The sequence below is a fragment of the Crocodylus siamensis genome, chromosome 8 (genome assembly GCF_052110815.1).
Source record: "Crocodylus siamensis isolate JL-2025a chromosome 8, ASM5211081v1, whole genome shotgun sequence".
In the NCBI taxonomy this organism is placed as follows: domain Eukaryota; kingdom Metazoa; phylum Chordata; order Crocodylia; family Crocodylidae; genus Crocodylus; species Crocodylus siamensis.
In genome coordinates this window covers 43,018,920-43,039,003 of record NC_143402.1, presented here as the reverse complement: position 1 = coordinate 43,039,003, position 20,084 = coordinate 43,018,920, and the positions used below count along the sequence as shown (strand labels likewise).

Below are 20,084 nucleotides of genomic sequence, written 5' to 3'. Positions count from 1 at the left end.
TTTCCATTCCGAGAACAGGTAGCAGAAGGGCTGGGAGGCCCTCTAGGCCTAATAGGGATATCATGGTAACCTTGAAAAATTAAAAAACAGGCATACACACAACAGGCATACAGGAAGCTTGGAACAGTCCTTGAGGAGGACTATACAACAGTGGTCCGCACATGTAGGGAGAAGATTAGGAAAGCTAAGGTGGTGACTGGGTTTAAGTTAGCAACGGTTATCAAGGATAATAAGAAATCCTTCTTTAGTTATGTAGGGGAGCAGAAAGAAAACAAATGGAAGTGTGGGGCCCTTGCTTAACACCTCAGGGCAGCAGGAAAAAAATAAACTCCTGAATGCCCACTTTATTCTGTATTTCACCAAACCAAGGGGAAAAACATGGTAGATAAGGCTCACAGGGGGCACGGTGGGAAAGACTATGTTTTTACTGTTGACGCTGGGCTGGTGCATGACCAACTAGAAAAGCTACACATTTATAAGTCAGCAGGACCAGATGAACTCCACCTGAGAGTACTGAAGGAGCTGGCTGAGGTCATTGTGGGACCCCTGGCGAAACTTTTCCAAAATTCGTGGTGCTTAGGGGAGATCCCTGAGGACTGGAAGAGGGCCATTATTGTGCCCATCTTCAAGAAGGGAAGAGGGAGGACCCAGGCAACTACAGACCAATCAGCCTAACCTCTATCTCATGGAAAATCCTAGAAAAACTCATCAAAGAGTCTATATGCGATACACTCGCTGAGGGTAGGATTCTGAATGATAACCAGCATGGCTTCATCATGGGCAGGTCTTGTCTTACCAATCTCATCTCCTTGTATGACCAGGTATCTCACCACCTGGACAAGGGAGAGGAGATTGACATTTCATACCTAGACTTCCAAAAGGCTTTTGATCTACTATCCCATAATATCCTCATGGGAAAATTGGAAGATTATGGGCTTAGCTGATCAATGGTTAAGTGGGTAGGAAACTGGCTACGAGGTAGGACCCAGAGAGTTCTTATGAATGGATTTGTGTTGTCCTGGCAAGAAGAGGCCAGTGGTGTCCCTCAGGGGTCCGTGCTTGGTCCAGTGCTTTTGAACATCTTTATCAATGATTTGGATGTAGGGGTAAAGAGCTCAGTGGCCAAGTTATGGGGGAGTGTGGTCATGCCTGAAGTTAGGCTACAGATTCAGGCAAAAGTGGATAGGATGAAGAGTTGGGTGAATCAGAACCAGATGAAGTTCAACACTGAGAAATGTAAAGTGCTCCATATAGGGCAAGCAATCCCCAACATACCTACAGGCCAGGTGCCGCCAATTTGACTAGCACCATGACCTAAAGGGACCTAGGGGTAATAATCAACCATCACATGAACATGAGCCATCAGTGCAATGCTGTAGCTAGCAGTGCAAACAATACCCTGGCATGCATCAACTGATGTATCTCATGTAAAACCAAGGAAGTGATTCTTCCACTGTACTCCACACTGGTGAGACTGCAGCTGGAGTACTGTGTCCAGTTCTGGGTGCTGCACTTCAACATGAATGTGGAAAAACTTGAGAGAGTCCAGAGAAGAGTCACGCATATGATCAGAGACTTGCAAATCAGACTGTACAAAGAGAGGCTGAGGGACTTAGACCTCTTTAGCCTAAAAAGGAAAAGGCTAAGAGGGGACTTGGTACCAGCTTACCACTACACCAGGGGAATAAATCAAGAGCTTGGTGAACAACTGCCTCAGCTGCCGTCTACGCTGTTGGCGGTGGCAAGTGGGGACCGCCTGCAGCCACAAGCGGCTGCATCAGCAGCAGGGTGGGAGCGAGGGTGTCGACTGCCCGCAGAAGCCAGTGGCAGCTTCAGCAGTGGCCAATCTCGGGGGGGGGGGGGCATGTGTCCCCCTGTGCCCCCCCATGCATTGTTTATGGGCAGGTGGCCGTGGAAGGGTCTCTTGGCCATATGACCAGCCATGTTTCTGCTTTATATGCTCAAGTAGCTGATGAGGGAAAGGAAGAAGAAGTTGTTGTGACTGAGCAATGACCACTCAGGCCTAGTGGTTAGGTCCAGCATTAGGAACCTGAGTTTAGGGGCAAGAGTTAAAACAGGATCACAGCAAAGGTGTGGAATGGGTCAAGCCAGAGTCTACATGGCCATGAGTTAAGCCAGGGAGCCACAGATTACACCAGGGGCAGAAAGTGACAGTCATAGTCAGGAGTAAGCCCTGGGGCTGGAACCAGGAGTGCAGGCTCAGGGAGCAAGAGCTGGGATCAGGGCAGGATAAAAGCTCAGCAGAAGATCTGTCGAGCAGACAGCTCACCACTTTGTGGCCTGCAGGCCTTAAGACTGTTTTGACGCAAGACTGACTTCCTGCCAGTGCAGGAGCCAGTGACTAGCTGCAGGACGGATGACTTAGCCCCGCCTGAATTGGTAACTTATCTTAGCAGTGTAGGCAGGCCCAGGCTGAGAGACCCAACAATGTGTATGACCCCAAGAAAATATGCTTTGTCCTACTGGGTCAGGCTTCCTCTCAGTGAATGCCAGCGTATATGTGAGCTGAGCTGAGAGGTGACTAGGGGAGGTGACTCAGAAAAGTGACACTTTCTTGGTCACCACCAGATCACCTTGGCCTGAACCATCTCAAATCAGGTGTTGTTCAGAGGGCACTGTGGGAAATCAGAACTTCATAGTCCATTGTCTCCACTTGTTCCACTCTGATGCTGCACAGAGGGCCAGAATCACCTTCCCCACGGACAGGGACAGAAAGCTGCCACCCCTCAGGAGTTCTGTGCCTTCAAGCCTGGGTACTGCAGCAGGACAAGTCTCCTTCTGAGAGCTCTGCTGTGGGGTGACATAACCTTTAGCAGATGGTAGCAGGTCTGCTGTGTGTCTACCCTGTCAGGGTGCTGTCATCTCTGTGCTCTCCCAGATAGCTCAGCTCAGCCAAAAATCATTCATCCCGGGCTGTCGGGAATGCCCCACACTGTGTGGGGCCAGGCAACACCCATGCTGGTTATGTTCCATGCTTATACGGCACTTGCTTAGCTGCTTGTCGAACAGCAATTTCTGTGGGTCACTCACTCGTTCTGGTGGAAAAAAAAAACCAGACGGTTTGGCGCTGGCCTGGTAAACGAGCAAAAATTTTGCACCAAAACTTACCAGGCTTTTCATGGAAAGGTTTGGGGCCAAAAAAAAAGCATCCAAGTGCCCCGAGGGAAAGTGAGGGGCACCGGGCTAGGGCAGTGGGTGATGCCATTGGGACCCCAGAGCCAAGGGAGGCAATGCTTTGAGCCTACTTGGGGGTAGCCCAAAGGGTACCCCACACCCAGTGCCCCGTGGAAACAGCGTGCCTCCTGAAGGGTGCCCCTGCTCCTTCACCCAGCCTTGGGAGATGCTTGCATACACTTGAGGAACCCTGTGGGGCTTTGCATGGAAAGGTTTGGTGCCCAAAAAAAGTGCCCAGGTGCCCTGTGCTTGTGTACACTTGGGGTTAGCTTTGCACAGAAAGATTTTGTGCCTCATCTTCCTGAGCATCCCACACAACTTGCACCCAGGAAAAGAGAATGGCAGAAGTGCTGCAGCTGGGCATTTCTTGTCCCAAAGTGCCACTTGGCAGTAAGGCAGGACTGAAAGGGCATGAGGGTAAAACTGTTCTGACATGCCCTCTAGCGCTTTTTACTAGTCATAGCATACTAAGCCCTTATGTGGTAAATCATGTCCACATTACTTATTTAGGTGTCTTAAACTAAGAAAGAAAAATTAACCCAGGAACATTTCTAGCGACTAAGTGCTGAGTATGTGTATAAGGACCTGAGGAGTACCTGCCACTGAGGACAATCACTTAGAAAATATTTGTGCATAGAGTTATTGAATTGTGCAGCACAGCATGCAGGAAGGACAGCAGGAGTGTGGGCCCCTTCCTAGGGTCTGGATCACAAGAAGGTACTCCCCAAGTTCCTGGCAGTCATCCCATCAGACCAACACAAACAAGGGTAGAACACAGGCCCTGGAGCATCAGGAGGTAAGTGAGGGTATTTGGCCTTCTCAAAATCATAGGAAAATTAGGGTTGGAAGGGACGTCAGGAGATCACCTAGTCTAACCCCCTGCTCAAAGCAGGACCAGCTGCAACTAGATCATCTCAGCCAAAGCTTTGTCTAGCTGGGTGTTGAAAACCTCCAAGGATGGAACTTCCTCCACCTCTCTGGGTAACCTGCTCCCATGTTTTGCTATTCTCTTAACAAGAAAATTCTCCCTAATATCTAACTAAAACCTCCCATGCTGCGAATTGACACGATTGCTCCTCATTCTGTCATCTGCCACCATTGAGAACAGTCTAGTTCCATCCTTTTTCAAACTCAGCTTCAGCTATTCAGCTATTAAATCCCCATATCTTCCTTTTTCTAGACTAAATAAGCCTGGTTCCCTCAGTCTTCTCTCATAAGTCATGGTGACAGCCCTGTCACCATTTTTGTTGCCCTCTGCTTAACTCTCTCCAATTTGTCCACATCCTTTTTGTAGTGGGGGACCAAAAATTGAACACAGTCTTCCAGATGTGGCCTCACCAGTGCTGAATAGAGAGGAATAACCACTTCCCTTGACTTACTGGCAACGCACCTACCAATGCAGCCATTTATACCATTAGCTTTCTTGGCAACAAGGGTACACTGCTGGCTCATAATCAGCTTCTGGTCCACTGTAAACCCCAGGTCCTTTTCTGCAAAGCTGCTGCCTAGTCCACAAGCCCCCAGCCTGTACTGGTCCATGGGATTGTTCTGTCCTAAGTGCAGGACTTTGCACTTGTCCTTGTTGAACCTCATGAGATTTCTTTTGGAGCAACCTCTAACTTGTCTACGTCACTCTCAATTCTAGCCCTACCCTCCAGCATATCTACTACTCCCCCCAGATGGTGTCATCTGCAAACTTGATGAGAGTGCACTCTATGCCATCTTCCACGCCGTTGATAAAGACAATGAACAAAACCAGCCCCAGGAACGATCCCTGGGACACTCCACTTGATACCAGCGTCCAACTAGACATCGAGCCATTGATTACTACTCTCTGAGCCTGGTACTCTAGCCAGTTTTGTATCCACCTTACGGTCCATTCATTTAGCCCATACTTCCTTAGATTGCCTGCGAGAATGCTGTGAGAGACCATATCAAAAGCCTTGCTAAAATCAAGGCACACCACAGCCACTGGTCTCCCCACATCCACAGAGCCAGTCACTTTGTCACAGAAGGCAATCAGGTTGGTCAGGCATGACTTGCCCTGGGTGAATCCATGCTGACTCTTCCTAATCACCTTTTTCTCTTCCACATGCTTAGAAATGAATTCCTTAAAGATCTACTCCATGATTTTTCCAGGGACTGGGATAAGGCTAACTGGTCTATAGCTCCTCCTTTCTTTTCTTAAATATGGGCACTATGTTTGCTCTTTTCCAATCATCCAGGACCTGTCCTGATTGCCATGAGTTTTCAAAGATGATGGCCAATGGCTCTGTAATTACATCAGCCAACTCCCTCAGCACCCTTGGGTGCATCACATCCAGCCCCATGGACTTGTACACGTCCAGCTTTTCTAAGCAGACCCTAACCTATTCTTTCACATGGAGGGCTGCTCACCTCCACCCCAAACTGTGCTGCCCACTGCAGCAGTCTGGGAGCTGCCCTTGCCTGTGGAGACTGAAGCAAAAAAGGCATTGAGCACTTCAGCCTTTTCTGCATCCTCTGTCCAAATGTTGCCTCCCCAATTTGGTAAGGGACCCGCACTTTCCCTGATCCTCCTTATGTCACCGATATCCTTGTAGAAACCCATCTTTTTACCCTGCATATCCCTTGCTAGCTGCAACTCCAATTGTGCTTTCTCCTTCCTGACTTCATCCCTGAGAAATGCTCTTATATTCTTCCCTAGTTATTTGTCCAAGTTTCCAGCTTCCTTTTTGTGATTTAGTTTACTGAAGAGTTCCCTGCTAAGCCAAGCAGGTCATCTGCCATACTTGCTAGTCTTCCTGCAGATCAGGATGGTTTGTTCCTGCACTCTCAATAAGGCTTCTTTGAAGTGCAGCAGCTCTCCTGGACTCCTTTCCCACTCAGACTGGCTTCCCAGGGGATCCTGCCCATGGGTTCCTTGCAAGTCAAAGTCTGCTTTTCTGAAGTCGGAGGTCCTTACTCTGCTGCTCTTCATCCTTCCTTTCTGCAGGATCCTAAACATAATCATCTTGTGGTCACTGCTACCCAAGTTGCCATCCACTACTACATTTCCCACCAATTCTTCCCTGTTTGTGAACAGTAGGTCAGGAAGGGCCCTAGTTGGCCACTCTTGCACTTGCACCAGGAAGTTGTCCCCAGCACTCTCCAAAATCTTCCTGGATTGCCTGCACACTGCTGTATTGCCCTTCTAGAAGACATCAGGGTGACTGAAGTCCCCCATGAGAACTAGGGCCTGTGACCAGGAAACTTCTGCTAGCTGTTTGAAGAAAGCCTTATCTACCACTTCCTCCTCGTCTGGTGGTTTATAGCAGACCATTACCATGAAATCACCTTTGTTGCTCTCCCCTCTGGCCCGAACCCAGAGACTCTCAACAGGCCTATCTCCAGAGCTCTGAGCAATCATATAGCTCTTTTACATAAAGTGCAACTCCTTCTCCTCTTTTCCCCTGCCTGTCCTTCCTGAACAGTTTGTACCCATCCATGACAGTGCTCCAGTCATGAGAGCTCCCACCAATTCTCTGTTCTTCCTGTAACATGATAATGCTGTGACTGTGCAAGGACTTCCAGTTTTTCCTGCTTGTTTCCCAGGCTCCGTGCATTTGTGTACAGGCACCTGAGCTAACCAGTTGATTACCTTGATTTCTCAGGAAGTATGAGAGCACCTCCCCTGTTGCACCTCCTGCTTGCTCTTCCTCCAGGTCTCCCGCTTCCCCACTTACCTCAGGGCTTTGGTCTCCATCCCTCAGCGAACCTAGATTAAAGCCCTCCTCACTAGGTTAGTGAGCCTGCTTGCAAAGATGCTCTTCTCTCTCTTTGTCAGGTGGATCCCCTCTCTTCCCAGCAATCCTACTTCTTGGAAGAACATCCCATGGTCAAAGAAGACAAATCCCTGCTGGCAATACCACCTGCACAGCCAGGTATTGATCTGCAAGATATACCTGCTCCTGCCCAGGCCCTTTCCCATGACCAGAAGGATTGAGGAGAACACAGCCTGAGCCCCAGATCCCTCATCCTTGTATCCAGAGCCCTGTAGTCACTCTTGATATGCTCAGGGTCTCCCTTGACAGTATCACTGGTGTCCATATAGATGAGCTGCATGGGCTAATAGTCAGAGGGCCAGATGAGCTCCGGTAGTCCCTCTGTGACATCTTGGATCTGGGCATGCAGCAGAACTCCTGAGACAACAGGTCAGGTCAGCAGATGGCTCTCTCCATCCCCTGCAGAAGAGAGTCTCCAACCATCACCATGCATCGCTTCTTCTTGGTGGTGGTCGTTTAGATCCTTCCCACTTTGGGTAGGCCTGGCCTGTTTTCCTCCACCAGTGGAACGTGCTCCTCCCTCTCTGCTGCAATGGCTGCATATCTGTTCTCCAGATGAATGACAGCAGGTTGAGGTGAAGATCTCTGCTTGCTACCAGAAGTCACAAGCTTCCAGCTTCCACCCTTTTGAATGTCCATGTCCTCTCTCTTTTCTAGCACTGCATCTGGCATTTCTTCCTCTATAGTCCCAGAGGTCTCCTCCATCATAGAATAGATGAAAGTCTCATGGCAGAGGATGCTTCAGAGCCACCTCCTCCTGTAGTTCTCTTGCTTGTTCCCTGAGAGACACCACCAGGAGGCACCACTCACACCACAGGCACACCCTGACATGGCCATCACTGGAAGAAACCTACAAATTGAAGAAACCCCACAGTGCCAAACCTGGACCTGGGTGTAAGTGGTGGTGGTGAGTGGTACTGCCTTCACAAAAACTTCACAGGTACAAACAGAAGAGGTGGCAGTAGCTCTGGTATTGCAATGTCCTCCAGCCATTTCACTGGATCTCTTAATCTGCCTCCTCTCTCTTACTGCTCTTCTTCCAAAGCAGACCTTCCCTAGCAAACTGGCCTGGAAATGGCCTGTTTATTTCTCCTTGGCCCCAGAGGGATTCTTTTTTTCCCCTGCTTCCTCACATCAAGCTGAAAGACATGCCTCTCAAAAAAAAAAAAAAAAAGGGCTTGGGGGAGGACCCATGAACTGGCCCGTGAAATGCCTGCAAACTGCTTATCCCACGGGTGCGCAAAATATGGCCTGTAGGCTAGATGCAGCCCACACGGCCATTCTATCCAGCCCATGGGACCCCTAAAAAATGTAGAAAATTAATATTTCTCTACCCTTGGTTCCTGTCAAAAATGACAGGAACCAAGGGCAGTAGGACTCAGGGGAAGCCCAGTAGGCTCCAATAACAGCCCGCCCAGCCCTGCCCCCCCAGGGAGCATGTGGCCGCCACGTTGGAACCACAGGTAAGTGGAGGCGAGACGGGCGGGGGAGACCCTGGGCAGGGAAGGAGCATGGTGTGGGGGAAGCAGCCCCTTCCCCGCTCCATGGCCGGTGCCCCATGCTGCAGCTACTTGCAGCCCGTGTGGGGCTGCCTGTGCCTGCTCCGGACAGCCCTGTGTCATGCCGTCTGTCACTAGGGAAAACAATTTTCCTTCCTTCCTCTTCTTTATGATAGCCTTTCAGAAGTTAGAAAAACAGGTATCATGGCTCCCCTTAACCTGCTTTCCTCCAAGCTCAGATACCTTGTTTTCTCAACCCTTTCTTCATACAGTTTGCATTCCAACCCCTTCATCCTCTTCACCACACAGCTTCATATCTTATCTAGTTCTTCAGCATCCTGCTAAAATATTGTTGGTGCCCAAGACTGGGTACAACACTCCAGATGAGACATTATGGGTATATAAAAGAGAGATTTACAGTATTTTAAGTTTACCACTTTAATTTTAGAGCTTTAAAGTTTAATGTTTCAGGAATGATGAAAAAAACCAAACAACTGAGATGTATTGTGTAGGCCTACTGCCTTATTTTAATTGCAAGAATCACTAATGTTATTATTAGACTCATACTCAAGGCTATTGGTATGGCCTGTATTTTTCTTGTAGTAATTTACCATAGTGTAGGTACAATGTAAAATGTGTATTTAAAAAAAATAGTCAAACAAGAGTCTACGTGACCACTAAACTAAAAGATGGTTCCTTCCATGTTATTACACACTTATGGCAATCCCATGCATCTGACTAATTTTCCTAAGGCCCAGGGGCAGCAAGTGGCAGCTCTCTCTTTGCCCATTCTGCCTCCCTATTCTATGGCTGCTCCTGCCCCTGGCAGCAACAGCCAGTGCCCCAGGCTCCTGCTGGCTGCCATGCTGACCCTGCTGGCCCATGCCTATCTTGCCCCACCTGCATGGGCAACTGGTACCTCCTGAGTCAGGGCAGGCACTTGCCCCCTGCCCCCACCCCACAGTGGACAATCAGTGACTGAGCAACTAGGGGGGAGGGGTCCCCCCCCCATGGCCAATCATGCCAACCTGCAACTGGCAGTGGCATGCCACTGGCACTTCCAGATGCACCACTGGCTCTTCTGGGTCTGCGGGATCGGCCATGGGGGGACTGCTTCTCCTGGTATGCTCCCTGGCCAGTGGTCTCGGGGGGGCACCAGCGCTCTCATCTGCACCCCCTGCCTGGGAACGTTGGCTGTGATGGGGTGCATTAGCACTCTTAGGGGCTGCATGTGCACCCCTAAGCACCCGCTATGCATCACCACTGCCCGCCCGGCTCCCCACTTTGCAGCAACTGCCTGCGAGGCTGCAGCATGCCGTCCCAAGGCTGCTGCCACCACCACACAGCAGAGGCAGATTAAGATTTATTGGTGCCCCCCACACCCCGTTATAAACATGAATGTATCGAAAAGCATTAATAAATAGATCCATTAAATGTTTACACAGTGTATTAATAAATAAAGCACAACACGCAACGTCAAAATTAACTACTCAATTTTGCCACACACAAAACTGAATCAAACTGCCTAGTCCCTGCATGTGTAGATGCCTGCCAGGGAGCACTTAACCTGCAGAAGTTTATTCCCGAGTAAACTAAGCCTGGATCAACTGCATGTGTAGAAGCACCCATAACATCCATAGGTATTATAATAGGGTCAGCTGGAGGAGATAAGGTGAGGGCAAGGGGTGAGAGGTGTGACCCCATGATAAGGGGTGTGAGATAAAGTGAGGGATGTGAGGATGGTGGGGAAGGTGGAGTGGAAGGAGAGGGGTGCAGGCTAAGGTAAGCCAGAGACAGTGGTAGGGCCAGCTTGAGCAGGCAGATGATGCTAAAGTCTGCCACGAAGCTGTCTCTGCCAGTTCCTGCCTGTGGCTGGGGGGAGACAGGAGAGAGGCATGAATTTGGGCTTCACTGGATAGTGAGGGGAGGAGGAGGAAGAGGAGGAGAAGGAGAAGGAGGTGTTGGTGCTGGTGCTGAGAATATGGGAAGGGGAGTGATTCACACTCAATAAAATACTTAATAAAATGGGAGCAAGAGCACAGTGCAGCAGAGGAGCCCTGGGCCTCACAGCTGGCTGAATTTGCTGTTTATTATAGTAGTTGCAGTGCAGCTGGATTGCTGTTAGGCCATTGGTGGCCATGTGCCTTTGCTTACACGCTCCTGCACCTTCTCTATGCAGGAGTGAAAAGGTAAGATAAATAAATATAATAAAGTGAGCAACTACATCCCATGTCCTTGTCTCCTTACTACTACCACTAAATCTGCAGAGCATGCTGGGTAATAATGGAAGCTTTTATCATGGCCAGCCAAATAGATTGGTATGTCAACAACATGCTACTCCTTTTGAAGCACAGCACTAGTGATGGCTGTGAAAGCTTAGACAGTGCCTCTTGCATAAAAATGCAAGACAGTGGCTGGGGTGAGACTGGATTGTGGTGACAAGTCTGCTACAAGAAAAGTCAAGTCTCCACTATGGTTGCAACCCATTAAGGCATAGAGACAGTGGAGCTTGTGGCTCCCATTACCAGACCCATGCCATAAAATAATGAGTGATGGTTCCTCTAAAAGAAAAATTGTTGGCAGAGACCTGACACACTCATCATGTGCATCTCCAAGCTAAGAAAGCAAGAGAGAAAGACTGAGCTAGTGTAACTAGTAGGGCTATGCAAAACTTTGGTCACTAATTCGATGCGGCAGAGATCTGGCCCAATTCGGTGGCTGAATCTTTGAATCTGAATTGAATCACTCCAAATCCCTTTAATCCCTTTAATCTCTCCAAATCCAATTGAAACCCTCCAAATTGATTTGGAAAGAGTCAGAAAGATTTGACAATTTGGACATAGACACAGCTTTAAATGGTTTTTTTACATACCTGAAGGCACGAGGTGGCTCGTGAATGCTGAGATGGTGAGGCAGATGGAGCATCCCACAGGAATCTGGGGAGGTCCCCAGCATGCTCGGCAGCAGACCTGGAAGCGGACCAGAATCCACTTCTCCCCACCCCCTCCCATGTCCCCCTGGCTTGGCAACTGGTGCCTCCTGGGTCTGGGGTTCACTCGGGGTCCCCCCACATCTGATTACTGAAGTACTTTCGGTTCACTTCTGGGTTCACTGCTGAGCATGTGGGGGGACTGCACTCTTGTGGGATGCTCCATCCACCCCACCATTGCAGTATTCATGAGCCATGCCTGGTACCTTCAGGTATGTAGAAAAAACATTTAAAGCTGTGTCTATGGCTGAATCGCTGATTCTCTCAATCAGCATTGAATCTTCATATTCAGATTCGACTGAATCCAATTGGGACAGTGATCCAAATCGATGAATCTTAACACTGTCCCTGATTCAGGCTGAATCTGAATCTGAATCGAATACGGCCCATTTTGCACAACCCTAGTAACTACAGAAGGCAAGGAAACTACATATACATTTCAATTGAAGTGGCAACTAAAAAAAAGAAAAGACGAAATATACATTTCAAGCAAAATCTGTAAAGGTACACTGAATACAGGAAAGATGTCCTGCACAAAACATCCTCATATTTCTGAAAACAGGTGTTCATTGTCTAAGGTGTTACAGATGTCTCAATCATGCAACGTCTGTCTGGAATTTTGTAAATAGATCATCACTGGTACAAACTATTGCAAATTTTCCCCTTTGTTAAACAAACACCCGAAGACAGGTCCGGCAACCAATGCTTCTAGGTATCCTGAAGCACACCTCACCTACACCCCATATACCCACACACCTACAGCCCCCAACAAACCTATACCCACCGCCATGCGTCCCCCCTCCACAATATACAAGAGTAAGACTCCATTTTAGCTATTGTGTGATCACCTCTGTGTACACTACACAAACACATGTAAATCAGGACAAAAATAGTTTTTCAAATCAAATTAATGAATATTGTAGATGTTCAATTTTTAGAATATAATTTGGTATTTTTCTGGTTCTGAGATGGCAAAACCCCTTGCTGAAACGAGTATTTCTGGGGGTAAGGGGAGGGGCTTCTGGTAGCAAAGGTTGGGTGTTAGGGGGCGAGACTTCCAGTCCCAAAATGGCAACTAGGGGTGGGGCACTGGTCAAGGGGTGGGGCTACCCATGCTGCCTTTGACAACTTGCCAAAACTCGGTAAGTGGCCCTCCGCCTGAAATAACTGCCTGTCCCTGCCTAACGTGTGGTGTAGTGGTTAGAGCATGGTAAAATATAAGTCAAAATAGACCTCCTTTGGGTAATGGGGGCTTAGAACATGGAGTACCTTCACAATTCAGCTACTAGGGCTGAAAGTGAGAGTATTGTTCTCTCCTCTCCCTGTTTTTTGTCTTAGACTTACACTGATGTATGCATATATATCGCTGCATATGTACCAGCTGGTGCATAGTTCTAATGTCCAGGCTAAAGCTATGTGTGCATGCTTATACATCCACAGCACAGAGGCAGGGCAATTCTAGTGTGACCCTTTTCCATTATTCTCGAGCCTCTGAAAAACTATAAAACAAAAGGTGGCTGGGTCCTCCGCTTCCTCTTCCCTGTGTTTTTGGGACTCAGTCTTAAAGGTCAGATGATGGTGTGCTATAGAAGTAGATGCATTAATAGATTTTCAGACACTTGAACAGAGTGAAACAGAATTGTGCTTAGGCCTCTCAGTGGACTTAGCTGTCTCATAAATTCAATAGATTCTTGCCCAAATAAATATATTTAATGAATTTTTAGACAATAAATATTTCATCGCATTTGATACAATTCTAAATAAGATCATTAAGGACCTGGATAAACCTGTTAATACAATTCAAATTATACAAATTAATTATTCTAATTAAACAAATGCAAAAAAGGCTCATTAACAGAGGAATAAAGAAAACTATTAATCCATATATAAAATCATTATTTTTTCTTATCCTAAGGGAAAAATTTGATTTTTCAGTAGTTAGTACATTTCTCAATAAAGTCATTAAACAATTATACACAAGCTTTAATATCATTCTGCTTCCTTCACACCTTTCCTGCTGATTGCTAAAAACTCAGTAGAAATTAATAGGCTGGGAACATACTTGTGTGGGTGCCATATATATATCCCTGCAGTAACTCTGGACTTCAATGATCTCACAAATGGGATGAGTTTAACTAGAGAAAGGTCCTGAGCTATTAAAACCTGGTTCCAGCTGTGTAACTGGCACTCTTGGAATGCATAATTTTGAGATGGAATCAGTCAAGCTCTCCATTTTCACACTCCTGTGAGGACCTGTGGTAGCAGTAGAGGCAATTTTATGACCGGACTCATTTTAGACACTGTCTTTCTTACTCCTTGTGCCTTAATAAATGCATAAGCAGAGAGCCAGATTTGAGATCTGAAGATAAACATGTCTTGTGTAAATGCAAAGACTTATCACTATGTCTTTTGGAAAAGTACCAAGGGAAACAGCTGAGTAACTTACCTGGAAGGCACTACAGCCCAGTTTGAGGCACTACAGCCCACTACAACCAGATCTAAGATTTTGAACAGGGGGGTGCAGATGCTGTAATGCATCATCCAATTTAATAGAACACATTTTTCTTCAGGTAAGCTGGACCAATAAGCTAGGGGCCTAGGACTACAGTATTCAGTTTAAGTTTGAAGCAAAAACAAATATAACTTTTTTGGAATGATTTAAAAACAGTCTGCAGGGCTATGAAATAAGAGCTACATTACCAGGAACAGCTAACAGACAGCAAAATTGCAAAAGAAAGGCTAGCTTGATTAGTGGAACATCACGACCATTAAAAAAGGAGAGGGAGTCATTAACACCTGTAGAATGAAGAGTTTAAAAGGAATCAGGTAGATTTTAACAAGCCATGAATTCAATTGATGCTCTCACTGCTGCCTGTACAGAAATGCTTCTTGCACTCCTCAGCAGATGGCTTTAAGCTGTAGATCCACCCTGGCCACAGCTCACTAGATAGTAGCTTTCAGTCTGCCTGCCATCTGTAAATGCCAGTTGTTTACCAGCTGTTTACCTCCTTCAATAGAGGCCTGAAGGGGTTCATTAGTAAATGCCTATGCAATCTTTGAAAACATAAAAAATCCCCATAGTGTGGAAGAATGATTAGATGCCTTGTCCTGTTGCCGTTTGTGGGTATGTTTGTGTAGCCCAGATAACTTGGATATATACTCCCATTCTTCAATTGAAGGGGATTGTTAGCTGGCAGGTGTGCTGTGGGGGGGAACTGCAGACCACTCAGTTTCCCTCTGTCCCTATAGAACCAGGCCAGGACAGTCAGGGGACTTAACTATATACATATACCTTGTATATGTACCTTGTATGTTTATTTACATACAAGGTACTATACACCAACTATATACCTTGTATGTTTATTTACATTAACTTATCACAAGGGAAAGGAACATGGATATAAACATATGTACAATGTATATATATATTTATAAGATATCTAAACAAGTAACAGAAACAATAGCCTCTGGGTAAATAACATAAAACCTTATACCAGTGCTCCACACACAGGTAAGTCACCGATTAGTATCTGATCTGAAACAGATAAACCTCAAAGATGAACAATCCCGAGGGGATACCCCAATGCCCTTAGGCTTTTCCCAAGCCCAACAAAGAAGCTGGTAACTTAAGGGGGCGTTCTCGGTGGGACCTCTCCTTTTAGGAGCCCTTAACTAACCAGGGGGAGAATCCCCTCCCCTGTGGGAATCCTCTTTTCCCTGCAACTCATGGCTTCCAGGACTGGAGGGTGGTCCTCATCCTCTGTGCCAGGCTGCTCTCTCGCCTGCAGTGGGCTTCAGTGGTGTGTCGCTGTCCCCTGGAACAGGGCTTCACTATGCAGGGCTTCTGGGGCCTCTGGCTTGGCCATGTTGGCTGGCTCAGTACCCCGATCACTGTCTGGCTCTCTAGACTCAGCCTTTTGCTATGGGTTGGAGGTCTGGGCTGCCTTGTGCAGCACCAGGCTCGGTCCGCTCCCAGACCCTCCGTGCAGCGCCTCCTGCACCGAGCTCCCAGCCTCAATTCCCAGCCATGCAAGTGCTCCAAAGGTCCTACTCTGTGCACCAGCCTATACACCATATCTCTGGCCACACACCAGAGGTTGCAGACCCAAGCTGCCTCATGCAGCTCCCAGGATCTGGACGCCGTGTACTGTGCTGCACACCAAAAGCCTAGCTGCTGCAGCTGTCTGCCATTCCCTGCTGGTGGAAGTCTTCAGGGGCACTTCTGGGCTACTGCTTCACCCTGCTGAGCAGCTCTCCTCCGCTCTTCTAAGCCCTGCTCTTCTCTCTTCTCTCTCTCCCGGACGTGCTTCCCTCATGCTGGGCACGCAGCTCCTTTTATACGGTCCAGGGCTCCGCTCCTGAAGTCTTCTGGACCTGAGTGTTGCAGTCTTCAATCAGGTCCATGGAGGGCGGGGGGGGGCACTCCTCTCCTCCTCCTCTCAGGAAAGGGACATGACTGAACTCCTCTGGCTGCCTTCTGATTGGGGGATGAGCTCCACCAATCAAAACAGCAAGATTTGAACCCTGGGACTCAACCCAAGTTTCAAATGTAGCAGGCTTGCCTTTTGGAAGGACTTCCAGTAGACCTTGTATGAAACTGACCATATAGGCCAGTGGTTCCCAACCTTTTTTGTTCCAGGATTCATCTGTAAACATCGATAATCAGTCCTGACCTAGTGCCCATCACTCCCAACCCACTGCCCCCCCACCTCCAGGCCTCAGCCCCCCCGTGTGTGGGATGGGGGGTAGGTGTGTGGGGTAGAGGTGGGCCCAAGCAGCCCCTTGCAGGCTGGAACTCTGCCAGCCTGCATGGGAAAAGACTTGTTTTCCCAAGGTTTTTCTCCTTTAAAAATGAATCCATTTTTAAGGTTTGATTCATTTTTGTTCATGACCCTCTCATATATTCTTGTGACCCACTTTTGGGTCACGACCCATGGGTTGAGAAAGGCTGATATAGGCCTGTTTTTACCCACCCGAGAGTGAGAATCTAGGACCAAATCTGGGGCAATGAGACTGTTTTAATGCCCTTGTGATAACATTGGCCTCAGAATGAGCCTCTGTCAGTTCTGGCTAAAGCTCAGCCCTGTCCAGACAGGAGTAGGCACAAGTTACTATAATCTTCCATCTAGCATGGCAGATTCTCTGGGCCCAATGTCCATTCCACAGAGAAGGCCCAGAAGTATATCCAACTCCTAGGTCTCCTTGATGAAATCCTATTTCCAGTTAAGTCAGTGGCAAAATACCTGCTGACTTCAGTAGAGTCAGATTTTTCTCTTATGGTCTTCAAAAGTTGGAGGGGGCTAGGCTGCATGTCAGCCCTTTAGAAACATACTCAGAAGAAAGCAATGCTTACCCTTGGCTTGTCCTTCAGTGGCTGGCCCTTTTCTGAACTGGATATAGATAACTTCTTTTCATAAATGACTGTTATTGTTTATCCTAAATATTTTAATCAGGCACAACAGATAGCTGTTAGCATTGGAAAAAGGGAAAATTGGAGTTGTAAATGAACATGTTTATTGTTCTCTCATTTGGTTCTCCTGTAGAAAGACAAGACTGAAGAAATGAGGGATAAAATTCAGGTTAGAATTAATATAATGGTTTGTTGCTGAAATAACCAACGTTTTATACCCAGCTGTGAGAAAGTACAAAGAAAGAATAAGAGCTGAAATATATACAAGAGCCAACAAGGCAGCACTCTCTTCAGATCACTCTACCAGCTGCAATGTGCTTGGAAGTCTTCTTTCCATCAGTGCCAAAAAGGTTGTCTTCTCAGTTGCAAGCAGAAAACCCAGCAGGTCACCGGTGTCAAGAGAGTGACAGGACCAACTCTACTTCTGTCTCACAAATCATTTTTCATGTCTCCAACAAAGAGCAGGCTGGTCTCTCTAGAGACAGAGTTTTGGAAAGTAAATCTTCAAAAGGGTAAAACAGCAGTGGCACCTCCACACCACGCTGACAATATTTCTAGTGTATGCAGGGAGCTCATGTGCAAGGGAACTCTGTCTCAGTTTCCTACACACAATCGAAGACAAAAGATGCAAAGTCAAAAAAGTCTCATAGGTGAAGATATTTCTCAAACTTAAAGCAAGATCTCCTTAAAGCAGGTGTTTTTTAAACAGTGTTTGAACAGCAAACAGTCACAGAAGCAAATGTCTTAGGCAGACAGAAGATGCAACAGGGCGCTGAAAATGTCCTCAAGGTAGTTTTTATGCAAATCAGAGCTTTGGATTATTTTGTCTATATTTTAAAAGGTGGCTCCTGTTGAGTTTAGTGAAACATGGTGCTGCAAGTTTTAAAAGCAATGCATCTCTTGGAACTTTCCATGAAGACTCCCAGAAAGAACTTGGATGCTGCTAGAGAGATTGAAGCAACTGTTTTTGACAACCTTAACAAACATTTTCCATACAGCAGATCACTTGCTTCATGCCAAGCACCTACTAGAGGGAAGGAAAGACCAAGCATTGCCAGAGAAACTATCAGAGTTTCTGTATCACAAAAAAATTTATCCAAGTGATCCGAGTTCTCTGGGTCTGACCTACAATTTTTTTTGACAGCTATTGATAGAATGACTGAGGAGACAATTGAGTATGTTATATTCAGACTGGAGTTATTTGTAGCCTTTCACTTTAAAAAGTCTTTAAAATGTAAATTTTCCAAAATACTGAAACTCCCTGTCAAAAATATTCCTTGTGTTCAACACAGGCAGCAAATGACATACAAGAAGTGTCTAAAGCATTTGAAAGTAAAATACCAAGAACTACCAATAAAACAATGTTTTTTTCTAATGTAGCTGGGATCAGTAGACAATTATATGGGACAGTGTAAAGAGTCCAGTTGCCCAAGTGCAAAGGTTTCATTCAGAACTGGAATTGCTGTAGCAAAATTCTGAAAATAAAGTGGAAACTTGAGGAAGGAACTAGCCAAAGGGAAACATTTCCATTTCCTCATGTCTTTGAAGAAAACATAGTAGCAAGTAAGATAACTGGGACTATATAGAGCAATATGGACAAAATCTGACTGTAAATAGCCCACAGGTGGAGCTCAAGAATTCTGAACTGGAACAGGCTTTGGAAATAACAACATTCCTGGTCAGGGCTTTCCAGGGACAGAAGAAAGGAAAACACCTTCTAAAATAGTCAAGTTGAACCAAGGGAAAATTTTTCTGCTTATCAAAGTCTTTGGAATGATGATGGAATCAGAGAAAAAACTAGAAATAGAAGAGAAGATGCCATCTGATTTCTTTCCAATGATCCGTAAACTCCCATACCACATCAGGGGGCATCACAATGTCGAGCTACTGCACAGCAGCTCATGGGCTCAGACTTTCTAGACCAGTACTGGATATGCTAACCAAATCAAGGACAGTTGATTCTAGAGTGCCTCTACCTGCTCACTGGCAGGCAGTTTGCAAGAAAGCCCTTCCCTTCATCAGGCATAAAGAAATCTTCTGAAGCCAGCTGGTATTTATGGTACTGCTTTTTGGAAGAAATGTAGAGTGAACCAATATGCAAACTAGTCCCTTCTTTACAAAAATGTCTATGGTCAGGACAGAGCAATCCCTGGAAGTGATCCTTTGTATGTGAGCACAGAGTAGTTGATTCACTATTAATCAAACTTTTGATATCTCAGTTCACAGACCTGCAGCCTTCTGGAGATGAGGTTCTGTTCCCTGACAGACACAGTGGCAGCCAAAAATTATTCACTCCAGTTTATCTTACCTTTTGCAAGAAAGTGCTTTTAAAGCCTTAGTTTATTCAGACATAAAAAGTGACAACATCGCTTCAGCAGAGAACTTAAGTGTTTTGATAAACAGAGAAATTACTGATTACCAACAGGAAAGACCTTTAGCAAAAGCATCCTCTTCACTGATATACAGAACTCCAGAATCTTGGGAAACTGCAGAAACAATTTGACAAGACACGAACAAAAACAGCACCCTATGCCACACCCTCTACTCTAAGGTATCCTGTGGATTTTTGGAAGATATAATCAGCAGTCTTTTATCTAAGATCCTCCCTGCAGCCTCCAGCACAGCTTTCCCTACAGACAAGAGAAATCAATTTGCAGAATTTGACTTTATTCCCTTGAAGCTAGTCAGTTAAGTTGTGGAAGAAGTCTCTGAAGATCTCTATAGCGAGTTAGACACATGTGATGCAATGCGAGCATGTAAAAAGTAGGTGGCTGATTCTTTCAGAAGCAATATCTGACTTGGTATTAAGATATATTTTTGGAAATCAACTGTAGAGCTATTTTTCAGGAGAATAGCTTCACCTACATACAGAACCTGACGGTGTTGTTGAACATACACTAAGGGATAGTACCAAACTCTTTGACAACCTGCACCTTTTAGCATCACATTAGTAAATTATCTTTTCTCACCAACAGATAAAGGTCACAGCTAAACGTTTTATCTATTTTGCCTCATATTCCCCATTGTGGAAATGGATGCCAAACATATTATTTCAGTTAAAGATAAGGCTGAAAAAATGCAAATTCACTGAAAGTATTCATTTCAAAAAAGGAAATAAAGATTAGTGAAAATATCACTGTAACACACACTTCCTATCCTGAGGATGGTAAAGCTATTGAAGATGTGAT

The 20,084-nt window shown here is 46.3% G+C and overlaps 1 pseudogene; it reads left to right on the top strand.

Moving 5' to 3' along the window:
• The window catches only part of LOC149858347 (fibrous sheath-interacting protein 2-like), a 48,853-nt pseudogene extending 29,006 nt beyond the window's left edge, over window positions 1-19,847 (top strand).
• The last annotated feature ends 237 nt before the right edge of the window (window positions 19,848-20,084 follow it).